This window comes from Notamacropus eugenii, chromosome 7 (assembly GCF_028372415.1).
Source record: "Notamacropus eugenii isolate mMacEug1 chromosome 7, mMacEug1.pri_v2, whole genome shotgun sequence".
NCBI lineage: Eukaryota > Metazoa > Chordata > Mammalia > Diprotodontia > Macropodidae > Notamacropus > Notamacropus eugenii.
In genome coordinates, this window is record NC_092878.1 from 164894940 (window position 1) to 164906363 (window position 11424).

Here is an 11424-nt window from a genome sequence, read left to right on the forward strand (position 1 = left end):
CAGATCGAAAGACGCCAAATGACCTTGGCACACATGCACACTCAGAGAGAAGAAAAGACATGGAACAAGTAGATAAATTAGAAACACTGCAGGAGTGAGAAGGGTCATAGAAGCCAAGGGAGGAGAGCTTCCAGGAAGAGATCACCAGTGTTGAAGGTTGCAGAGAGATCAGAGGGAAAGCCAATGGCCTTAGCAGTTTCAAAATCTCCCTCTCTAGATCCTACCATCCCTTCCAGCTGTTATCCTAAATCTCCCCTCCGTTTCTTAGCCAAACTCCTTGAAAGAGCTACATACTAAATGCTATAAAAAATTATATACAATATGCTGATTACTAGGGAAAGCTATATACTAATTGTGTCTATTTCCTTTCTTCTCACTCTCTTCTAAACCCTCCGAAATCTAATTTCTAATCTTATCACTCCACTGAAATGCTCTTTCTAAAGCTACCAGTGATTTTGTAATTGCTGAATCCAATGGTCTTCTCTCAGTTCTCAACCTTCTTGACCTTTCTGTAGCATTCAATATGTTTTTGGATATGGTCTGCTCTCGGCATTTTCATGTTATTCTCTTTTTCTCAGTCCTTTTCCTATCTATCATAAAATGTTCCTCAGTTTCCCTGGAACATCTCCTCCAGATTATGCCCCCTGACTGTCACTGTATCCCAAAGCTCTTCCCTAGTTCTTTTCTCTTTGTTCTTTGCTCTTTTCTTACTTGGTGACTTTATCAGCTCTGGTCACTTTAATGATCATCTCTATGATGATGACTCCCATTTCTGTGCATCCAGCTCTGGTCTCTCTTAGAAGCTCTGAACCTCAAAAATTTCCTTGAATCAAAACCATATCTACAAGAGAAGACAGAAGCACTATACAGGGTAAAATGAGATATCAGAAAACAAATGCTCAGAACTCCCCTCACTCAATGTCTGTACCCAGCCTTCCTCCCAACCTCTCTTTCTGCTAGGTGGAACAGTAGAAACTCCAAGGCTTGTAATTCAGATTCTGGCTATAGGGATCCCTTTCCTCCATCCTATTGCTGTGATTCAGCCTTAATGCAGCCTCCCCCATCTCATCCTGCAAGAAACAACATAGAACCAGCTAGAAGGTAAAGCAGCATTGTGGCCTGAAGGATAGAAGATCAAAACCCAGATGATGCAAGTCCTTTACCCAGAGCTCCCCATATGAGGAGTACAACTCAGGTTCTGGGCCTCAGTGGAAGAAAGAGGGACCAATGCTGAGAAAAGAAACCTAAAGCAAGTGACCAGTGTTTAAGAGAGAAACTGAATAAAACCATAGCTAACGATTAGAGTGTCAGAAAGAGAGGAGGAGTGAATTTGTCCAAAACACTATCAATAAGTATTATATTTGTATATGAAGAGAAATGAATGCAAAAAACCTGCTTTTAAAAAATCCTTTGAACTCCTTAGTGATCCTGGAATAATGCCAAGAAACTCCAGAATGGTTCAAAAGAGAATTAAAAATTTTAAAGGAAAAAAATAGGAAAAAATTGGTGGTTTGAAAATGAGTGCTCATACATGCTTTAAAAAACACAAACAGAACAGAGAAAAATGAACACATGATGGATAATCTCTCCAAAGAAGTAGAGACCCTAAAAAATCATCTGGAATTCAAAAATGCTGAAGTGGAAGAAAATTTTGTAGAAATGTAGCACAAGACAGCAATCTGAAAAAGAACATATGAATTCTATGTAAGCCAAAGCTACAAACCTTGAATGCAGGTTGTGCAGCAATAATGATCATAAATCTCCCAGAAGAAGATGAAAAATAAAACCCAGATACTCTCCTGCAAGAAATAATATAAGGAAACTTCCTTTAATTTTTGAATGTAGACAAAAATCATTGACCAAATTTATTAACAAGTCAATTGAATCTATAGATTATCACAAGAAAATAAAATTATTCAAACTCTAGGACATGTAATAGTTAAATTTCTCAATTTCAATGTAATGCAGCAATTTTGCAAGTTGTCCAATGAAAGATATTCAGATAGGAATGAAAGGCCCATCAAATAGCCCAGAATTGTTCCACAGATAAAAGAAACTAAAGACAAGAAGGGAAAGTACAGGCACTCAAGCTACAACTCAATATGACACGTCTTGTGAACCTAAGTCTACTCAAGAAAAAGCCCTAAAATAAGAGACTTTCAACATGAGACATTCCTGTCAAAAATTACAGATCATTTAACATACTGCAAACACACAAGGTAAATTTTATTTGATTTTTTTATTTAAAATTTGAGTAAAGAAACCAGTTATCTCATATTTATAAGCTATTGCTTAAACATTCTTTTAAAAAAAAATGGATCTATAGGGTAAAATAAAGTACAAAGATGACCATCAAGGGAACAGGAAAAAAAACCTAAGGAGCTAAATAATTAAGAAAAACAAATCAGGAGAAAGGAAGGAGGAAAGGTTGAATTAATCCATGGACTAAATCCCTTTAGAAGGGGGAATAACAGAATGTACAAATAAGGAAACAAGAGATAAGAAACAACTGGGCTCAAAAATGCAACACCAAAGGTAGGATGGCACAGCCTTGTGAACAGAGACCAATGCCTGTCAGGCTTAGTTCTGAAGAGCTGGGACACAGAGTGATTCCCCCCATATGGCTTTCCCCTGACATTGCTTTATCTATGAACTGATATTTCTAAATCTGAGGCACAGCAGAAAGTAGAGAAGACGGAGTAAGACCTATAAAGGCTTGCAATAGAAATGGTATGTATAAAAGCTTAGATTTAAGCTTAACCCTAAAAAGAAACACAAAGATTAAAGAAGAAATTAATAAACACATTAATCAGAAATGATATAGCACCTGAATCAGAAAACAGAGTTCAGAATAGACTAGAAGGGAAAAGAAATTAGGTTAAAGCAAAGGAGTGCTGTGAAAGGGCGTGGTGAACAGCCTGAAAGGCTCATGGGAAGGGGAGACTTTGAGCTGTTTGCTTGGACTGGGGGGAAGGGGAAAGGAAAGGGGGAGAAATGGTGACTAAAAAGAAATTAACAAAAGTAAATTCAAAAAGGGTGGGTAGGCAAATGAGAGTAGAGGGGAGGATGGGGGGAGGAAGCCTGGGAAATAGCCTACCTTCAGAATACAAGCACAACTAATGGTGAGGACAAAGTACTGACTTAAAAGAGAAAAGGGGTTAAAAATGCAAAACAGCAAATGGAAGAAAACACAAACCTAACAATCATAACTTTAACTTAAATGGATTAAATTATCCAACAAAATGAAAAAGAATGTCAGAATGGGGAAGGAAAAAGAAAACTAATAATCTTCTGTACATAAGAAATATTCTCATTACCCCTACCCCAGGCTCTTAGAGAAAGAAGAGAAGCAAAATTTACTACACATCAGGTAATTACAAAGAAAAAGTAGCAAGAGCTGAGTTATAATTATGCTATCAGACAAAGCAGAAATAAAAATTGTGTACTATTGTATTATCAAGAGAGAAAAATAGGAAAAGAAGTGTAGACAGGACATTTTAATATGATAAAAATACATCTAAAATAAAAGCTAACATTATTTGCAACAGGAAAATACTACAAACTTTACTAATAAATATAGAAGTAAAGCAAGGATGCCTCCTTTTCCTGCTGTTATTTAACCTAATTCTGGAAATGTCAGCAATGATAATGAAACATGAGGACAGTGAAAAAAGGAGAAAAAAAGTGCCTATTTACTGAGAATATGACAGTTTATTTATAATGCCTCTAAGGAATCAGAAAAGACAAAGAATAACTTCTTCAAAGGACATGATGCCAAATCCCCAAAATCATCAGTATTTCTATATAGTTATAACAAAATCCAGGAGGAAATAGTAAAGGAAAATTCCATTCAAAATAATTACAAAAGCATAAAGCATATGGAAGCGATCTGCCAAGACATACTCAAGACAAATATCATCACAGGACATGATTTAAAGAACTCTAGAATGACAAGAGAGAGGTAATCACTATTGCTTGTGGTTGGGTCACACTACTATAATAAAAATGACATCACCTAAATCAACTTAGAAATGTGATGGTAGGCCAATTAAATGGCCAAGATTGAATTTATTTGGAAATGAACAAATAGTTTATGAATCATGAAGAATATTAATGATCATTCAGAAGTTGTAGTAAGTGAAATGCAAATCACAATAGCTCTACAATTTCCCCTCACACCCAGGAAATTGGCAAAGATGACCAAAACAGGAAGAGCCAATGTTGGAGAGGAAAGACAGGGATACCAACACACTGCTTGATGGAGCTAAGAACTGAGCCAGTTATTCTGGAAAGTAATTTGGAATTATTCTTAAAAAACAAACAAAATAGTGACTTTTACATGTCCATATCCTTTGACCCAGATATCCCACTGCTAGGCATATAATCCCAGAACTCCAGGAGTGGCAGTGCCCTTCATATGGGTTCTGCTTTCAGCCACCATTTTGTCAAGAAGCAGCTCATGTGAAGATGTAGCCTGGTAACTGCTTCTTGGGGGATGACAACCCCAGCTACTGGAGACCCAGAAAAGAAAGATTTCTCCAGCAAAGTCCTTGGAACTGTGACATGACACAGCATCAGATTCAAAAAGAAATGTGCTTATGATCCGTGGGAATGATATTAAAGAAAATCCTTCACTGTCTACTTTGCTGCTTGTGCTGGAAGGACCATAGGACTTTTCCATCACGTTTGCAGTTGAAGCCTACAGTATGTGTTGTCTCCTCTATCAGAATGTGAGGAAGGACTGTCTTACTTTTCAATTTATATCACTAGGGTTTAGTCCAGTGCTGTACATATGCTAAGTGCTTAATAAGTGTGTTTTCATTCATTCATTCATTCATTTGTTCATTCATATCCATGGCCAGGGTAGAGGATTGAGCAAGCTGTCCTTCCTACATTCCTCATGGAAAGAATTCTCAAAACAGCCCTGCCATGAATAGCAACCATGAAGAGAAGTTTTAAAGAAGCTCCAGGGAGTCTGATCCTTTTTTTGCAGACCCACTGAATCTTCCTCCCCAGTGGCCAAGGCTCAAAGTTCAAACCCCTCGGCATCAGGTCACACAAAACCAGCGGCAGGTAGGGGCTTAGCATCCCCCAAATGCCCAAGCCCTGAGGTTGTTGTTAAGTCTTTTCTCAGTTGTGTTGGACTCTCTGTGACCCCATTTGGAGTTTTCTGACCATTTCCTTCTCCAGCTTACTTTATAAACGAGGAAAGTGAGGCCAAAAGGGTTAAGTGAATTGCCCAGGATCACACAACCACTAAGTTTATGAGGCTGGATTTGAATTCAAGGAGACGAGTCTTTCTGACTCCAGGCCCTGCACTGTTCCATAAGCACCGAGCAAGTGCATTAGGAAGGATATAAGCACCTTGAGGACAGGAACAGGTTTTGACTTTCTTTGTATCCATAGCACTTAGCACAGCATCTTTGACATAGAAGTCACTTTACAAATGCCTGTTGCTTCACTGACCAGTACATCTGATTGGCTGGCACCAGGAAGGGAGTCTGTGCATGTTTTATTCAACTCCTCAGCTGCAGATTGATGGAATGACTATTGAAAGTTCAGGCAAAGGGACTGCTTTCTACAAGAAATCTATCAGGCTTCCCCAGCTGCTAGTACCCCACCCCCTTCCCTTGTGTTTACTTTTTTGGGGGGAGGCAATGGGGTAAAATGATTTGCCCAGGGTCACACAACTAGTTAGTGTCTAAGGCTGCATTTGCACTCAGGTCCTCCTGACTCCAGGGCTAGTGCTCTATCCACTGCACCACCCAGCTGCCTCTTCATGGCTTACTTTGTGGGCATTTGTGCATACTCATTATGTATATATGTTGTTCCTTTGGTAGAATATAAGCTCACTGAATTCATCAATTGCCTCATTTGTAGTCTTTTAATGTACAGTGTCTAGCATTGCCTGAAATATAGTAGGTACTTGATAAATAAATGTTGCTTTAACAACTTTTTAAAAATAAATTTATTAGAACTAATTCTATTTGGTGACATTAATTTCATTTTTAAATAGGGTATGAAGTCCAACTTACATCTGCATTTTGTTTTCCCCTTACCTCTTTATTCAGTCTTGTTTCCTGCCTCCTCTCCATTCCTCACCCCTGGAAGTCCCTGCCATGGAAATATATTTCAAAACATTGCCCAACACCGAATAATAAGCACATTCCTTTTTGAATCTGAAATAAACCCTCCTGAAAATGGTCAGTTTTCTTCCCACCTGCCCATAGCTACTGAATGTTCCAGCTGACATTATAATAGTTCTTATTGAGAAGCCAAAGGAAGTTTATATCCTGTGCTGAAACTGAGTTCCTGTGTTTAAGGGAGGCAGAAAGACATTTTCTTTCACCTAATCAGAGTTCTCATCTCTTGGGGTGCTTGCATAATTGGATTCTATTATTAAAATAGTTCAGGAAATGTTTAACTTTTCATGAATTTTAATTTTGCTGAAACCACATTCTTTGTATTATTTTCTTTTGTCACTTGATACTCACAGAGGAGATGGAACAGCTAGCCACCTTTAATTGGCTATGCCATGCATGTCCCCTCTCCCTTTTGGCAGAGCACTGGCATCTCTCCTCTCCCAGGACAAAGCAAGTGACCAGGCTTCCCCCAAAACAAAGCTGGTGGAGAAGGAAAGGCCTTCTTCAGAAGCCAAGCAGGACTGAAAGATGGTGGTGCTGGAGGAAAAATGCAGTGATGTCATCTGAATTCTTTCTCCTAAGCGTTAGGTGTTAGGAAATGCCAGCTTGAATTAGCCTGCTGGTACACCCCTGCCCTGAGCTAGTAAGTTCAGAATGTTCTTTGCACACTTTGGGATAGGTCATTTTAGAGTTGCCCTTTGTGAGAACAAGTGACTTCTGGATTGTCTACTCACTGGGAACATTTTCAAATTGTAATTTTAAAATGGAGTGGGGGTTGGTGCAGCTAGGTGGTGCAGTGGATAGAGCACTGGCCCTGGAATCAGGAGGACGTAAATTCAAATCTAGCCTTAAGACACTTACTAACTGTGTGACCCTGAGCAAGTCACTTAACCCCAATTGCTCCAAAAATCATTAAATAAACTAGATGTGGCAAGCGTTAGCAAACCATAAACAGCTGTGAACATGTTTATCATTGCCTGCAGACGACAAGTGGTTCTAAGGACATCATCCAATGAAGGCTTGGCAGGGCCAAGGGAGAGGGTGCAGGGTAGTAGTTGGAGGACATATATGCCGTACTGGTTTGCTTATGAGCTCAGGAGACCTAGAGAAAGGCCTCGAGCTAATGGGACAGGTGTTCTGGGCAGACTGTTGGAAAATATGGATTAATATGGTTTTTGTTGTTGATGGTGATGATGCTGTTTGTCCTTCATTTTTGAAGAACAAGAGGGGTGGGGGGCACATGGAGTAGGGTGATGTGTTGACTTTCAAGTGAATTGGATTTAAGTGAAGGAGGCCTGTGCAAAGTCACCAGTCTCATTTTCTCCTCTGGAGCCACCTGGATTCAGTGGCCAGACATAGGTCAGGATGACTGGAGATGTATATGAGGATGACTGGCCCAGGATGTAATGGGAGATCCTGGCCTTTTTAAGCCAAGGGCTTTCCCAGGTCTCACTTTGTCTGAGACAATGCACACTCAGTAGTTAAAGGCTACGTAAGAACTGAAGCAAAAGATGGCCTAATTTGCTTCCCCAAAGAATCAGTCTGGGAAGAGAAGACCCTCAGAGTTTCTGACCAGAACAGAAACTTGCTATTTACATTTCTGTAGAACATGGATAACTAATTCAGAAAGGATGGAAAACTAGATACGGATGGGCTATGATCCATATAATTGTCCAGTTGCAATAAGACTCATTGCATTTTTCTTGTGTGACAAGGTTTTGGTCTGTGCTCGGGTGACCTAAGATGGAGGCAACCATTTAAGAAATGGCAGGAATCTGTTTCTGGAAGAAGCCACCCTGCTTTTCCCCTACTCCAGGGTGCACACAGCCTTTTCCGTTGCCTGTGTAGCCAGAACAGGGTTTACCTTTCAAACTGCCAGCCTGGGACAATTTTTCTCTCTTTCCTGACAGCACTGTGGGGAGTAGGAAAGATTGGGACATGGTAAAGGTCCTGTTCACCCAGAGCCTGGTTTCCATGAATTAAACTAGGTGGATGGAAGAACTACCTTTTCTCCTCTACCCCTTTTTTAAAAAAAAAACATTCTGAACTTAAAAAATAAAACAAGCATTTCCATAGCATAGTAGAATATGAAAAAAAATGATTTCACATGAAACTGAAAATCTATTATGTACAACTTGTTATTTCTTTTAAATATATAATAAAGCTATTACAGTTCTTTTTTCCTTCCCTCCCCCCAGGTGGCTACTATTGGACATAAATATGCATTTGTGTGTATGTGCATGTGTATATATATATGTATGTATGTAAAATCATTCCATATATCCGTCTAGCGATCCATTCTTCTTCTAGATGCAGGTAGCTTCTTCCTTCGTATGTCCTTTGTAGTTATTTGGGTATTTATAACACTCAAAATGACTTAGTTGCTCAACATCATTCTTGAAACATTATCACTGTTACTGTATACAGCGTTCTCTTTGTTCTGCTCATTTCACTCTTCATTATTTCATGCCATTCTCTCTATGTTTTTCATTTGGCTCATCATTTCTTACAGCATATTAATCCAATACCACCACTATTTCAGCCATTCCCTCTACCCATTAGGCTCTGAGAATCCCGCCTGGGCTTTCCACCTTGTTTCATCTAACCTTTTTAGTCCTAGACACAGGTGGTGAGGTCCTTGAACTCAGAAGCTTGAATCATTCTGATTCTGATGGCAAGATTCCAGGTTGGATGTTCATTAGGAAAACCTTTATCAGCCAGCTTCCTGGGACATACACCCAGGACAGCTTTTGACTTAAAGCCTGGTGGGAGTGTTGCTATAGAGAAACTGAATGAACCTGGGAACCCTTCCCTTCCTCAGGGACTGAGATACTGTAAGGGAACAGGGGAGAGAGTTCTGCCTCCCAAGTTTGGGGGTTGGAATGTTTGTTTTTTCTTGCAAAAGCTCATTTGACTGATAAATGATTAAATGGAGTTGGGGTGGTTGGGGAGCCCCTAAAGCTGGGGAAATATTTGTGGTGACTTGAGCCAATGGCAGAGAGACTGCCAAACCCCTTTAGGAGTACTAGAGAACTTGGAGGAGAGGTGAAAAGTAACCAAACTGACCTTCAGGAGATGTGGGATAGGACAATCATTGCTACGTTTGCTTATATAAGTAACATTACCAATGCTAAAAAGCAAGTTTCAGTGTTTGGTGATCTGTTATCTTGTATCCTAGACTTTGGAATGAAAGTGATTAAGTGAGGGAACCTCCCCCCCCCCAAAAGGATAGTAGCTTTCATCATTGATGACCACACCCCCTTTTGCTGGATACTGTATCCTCCCTCAGCTTTGTTCTGATCTGCCCACTGAGGGTCCCTCACTGAGTCAGCTGTCAGGCTCTGGCACTTCCCTTGCTACAGCATTTCTCATGTCTGTCCCCATCTCTCCTAATCTAATTCAGGCCCCCATCCTCCTCATCTGGACTACTGAAAGGGAGGAGTCTCGCCATTCCCCTCTCCAATACAGTCTTCTTTCTTAGCTTCTAAAACAAGCTTCCAAAAGCCCCAGTGCTTTCAGTCTCTTGCTCCTTGCCAAAATCAAGCCCTTCTATGTGAACATTTGATGTTGTTCCCGCTGGTTTTCTCTAGAATATCGCTCCTACAATAATTTCTTTCCCTTTTAACCTCTCACCATCTATTTCTTCTTTCTCTGCTGCCTAAAAACATGGCCACATCTCCCTCCTCCTTAAAAGCTTCTCACAGGTCCTTCTAGCCACCTGTATCCATCCCTTCTCCCAATTCACAGCCAGACTCCTAGAAAACAAACAGTCTATTCTCAGGTTTCAGCTTCCTCTCTTTACTGATTTCCCAAGCCTTTGAGATCTAGCTTATCGTCTCACTGTTCAATAGAAACAGCTTTCTCTTCAGCGTTACCACGGGCTCTTATTTGCTGAGACTTTCCTCACTCCTGATCTTTCTTGAAATTTCTGCAGCATGTACACTGTTGACCATTCTCTGCTCATGAACAGTCTCTGTGCTCTGGGCTCTTGGGATGTGACTCTCATCTGACCTGTTGAAATGCTTCTCCTCAGTCTCACGTGCTGGATCATCACCCATATTCCACGCCTTATTGTGTATGTATACCAGTGTGGTGCATGCTGGTACACATTCTACAACTGGGTCTCCAATGTACACACTTCTAAGTTTACTTTGCAACATTAACATTTTCTTCATCACTTTCTTAAGTCTAGACAATCAGCAAAACAGTCACTCAAGCCAGGGTTTGTAGCAATAGCTCATTTCCAAGGTGTGAATGTTCCCACTGAAAATTTAACAACAGGCACTCAGAAGCTAGCTGAGCCGGCTCCCCGAACACCCTTGCTACCCTAGAGCTTTGACTCCCTTCTCTTTCTATCCCCTCCCACTTGGTGCCTTTTCAGATTTCATGGATTGAAGTATAATTTCTATAGGTATAGGTCCAGGTCCAGCCCTAGTTTCTCTCCTGTGTTCTAGTCTTCTACCTATAACTGCATAGAGAACATCTGAACTCCTTTAGCCTGTAGTCCTTTCAAAAGTGGCATGTCTAAAACAGATCTCATCATCCCCCCACCCCCACCCCAGAACCCTCCCCTGTTCTAAACTTCCTCATGCCTGTCAATGGCATCGTCATCCTTCCAGTCATCCAGATGCACCACCTGGAAATCATGTCCTCATTCTGTTTCACTCTTTTCCCTGCACCCCCAGAACTATTTCACTGTCTTGTCCCTACTACCTCCCCAACATACCTCAATCTTCCCCTTCTTTCTATTTGCCCAGCCAGTGACTGGGCAGTCTATTTCTAGTCACCTTTCCAATGGCCTTCTAATTGGTCACCTTACCTCAATATCTCTTCTATCTCCAATCCATCTTCCACTCAATTGCCAAAGTGATTTCCCCGAACTGTGCCACGTCACTATTCAGTGAACTCCCCTGGAATCAACTACAAACTCCTCTGTTTGGCATTTAAAGCCCCTCCCAACCTGCTCCAGTCTGCATCTCCAGCCTTTTACATCAGTCCCCTCCATGAATTCTGTGCTCCAGTCAAGCTTTCCTTCCTATTCCTTACAGAGGATCTTCATCTCTCTCCCATGCCTGGAGTTCACCTCTGCTCATCTCTGCCTGTTATAACCCTGGTTTCCTTGAAACTTGTGTCTTCTTCTATACAAGGCCTTTCCCAGTGTCCCAGCTGTTACTGCCCCCCCCCCCATTATTTTGTATTTAGGTATCTGTTTTGTATTTATTCTGCGTATACTTGTGTGAGGTGGGGAAAAGGAATGGGGGGGGGGGCGGGTGAGTAGGAG